This window comes from Egretta garzetta, unplaced genomic scaffold (genome assembly GCF_000687185.1).
Source record: "Egretta garzetta isolate BGI_Z169 unplaced genomic scaffold, ASM68718v1 scaffold29, whole genome shotgun sequence".
Taxonomy (NCBI): domain Eukaryota; kingdom Metazoa; phylum Chordata; class Aves; order Pelecaniformes; family Ardeidae; genus Egretta; species Egretta garzetta.
This window is the reverse complement of record NW_009260796.1, coordinates 1,782,099-1,783,219: the sequence shown is the minus strand read 5'-3', so window position 1 is coordinate 1,783,219 and position 1,121 is coordinate 1,782,099. Positions and strand designations below refer to the sequence as shown.

General features: G+C 41.5%; 1 protein-coding gene across 1 annotated transcript in view; it reads left to right on the top strand.

Annotated features, from left to right (window-relative positions):
* Positions 1–1,121, top strand: part of MXRA8 (matrix remodeling associated 8) — a 19,568-nt gene that overhangs the window by 17,290 nt on the left and 1,157 nt on the right. The window lies entirely within an intron of this gene.

The window sequence follows — 1,121 nt, the reverse complement described above, 5'->3', positions numbered from 1 at the left end:
AGGAGCCATTTGAAGAAACTAAAAGCATTTGTCAATAGAATATTGTCATTCTACAGTACATAAAAACTGGCTCAGAGTGAGTGATCTGGAGAAAAAATAAGATCAATGTTCTTTGATCTTATCTCTCTTGAAAGTGGGTATGAACTGAAGTGGGGATAAAGAGAAGTCATGAGTTAGCAGAGTCCATTGCCTCCACCTTCTATTGAAGCCAGTTTGGTTTAACCTTCTACAGTTTCATCCTCCCTCGATGTCAAATCATTCAGTGAACAGTTGGGCCTTCTGTCAAGATCTGTGATAGTGATTAGGACAAATAAACTTGGGGAACATGATAGGAAGAAAATTTGCAGCAAAGGTCCTAGAATACAAAAGATAGAAAATACAAACCCCATTGGAACTCATGGTAACATGAAGTATACTGAAAAGAGGGGCAGGAAGCTAATCTCAGTGGTGATCTGTGAAAGTATTTTTGCTGGGATACGTAGGACTGACTCAGGGAAATTACAACATTCCTGAAGATGGATGCTGCTCCTTGCTAGAGCTTAAAGGTGCAGCCTTGAGTTTATTGTGTCAGTAATTGATCAGGGGTGTCTTCTTGCTTGGACTTGAGTAGATTGTCTGTAAAGCAAAATTGATCCTCTTGTCTGCATTACCCTGTGATTCCCGAAGACTTGCCATGATGCCAAGTTCATACCTGCTGCAACTTGCCGTACATCAGTGAATGTGTTGATGAACCAGGGAAGAATCGAGTCTGTCCCTTCTTTTTTTCTCTGTGCACCCCCAGTAAAGGTACAACCTTTAAAAAAACAAGATGACAAACTCTAGGTCCCAAGCTACAGAATTGCTGTAAGGGCCCCAGCAAACAAGAGGTAGATACAAAATCTGAAGTAAAGAATAAAGAAGTTGCAGAGGGTGGGTTGAAAACCAGGACAGCAGCAAGGACAAATTCTTCTCTGTGTGTCTCAGGAAAGCTCCCCTATGAGCAAATTCTTTGAATAACTGCATCAGTCACCTTCAGGTGAGCTTTGCATAGATAATCCAGAGCTTTTTGTTACATGCTGGAAGAATCTGTGGTACCTATGAGGAGCAGGAAACCGAAGTATGCATAACTGATCAGTGCCAGG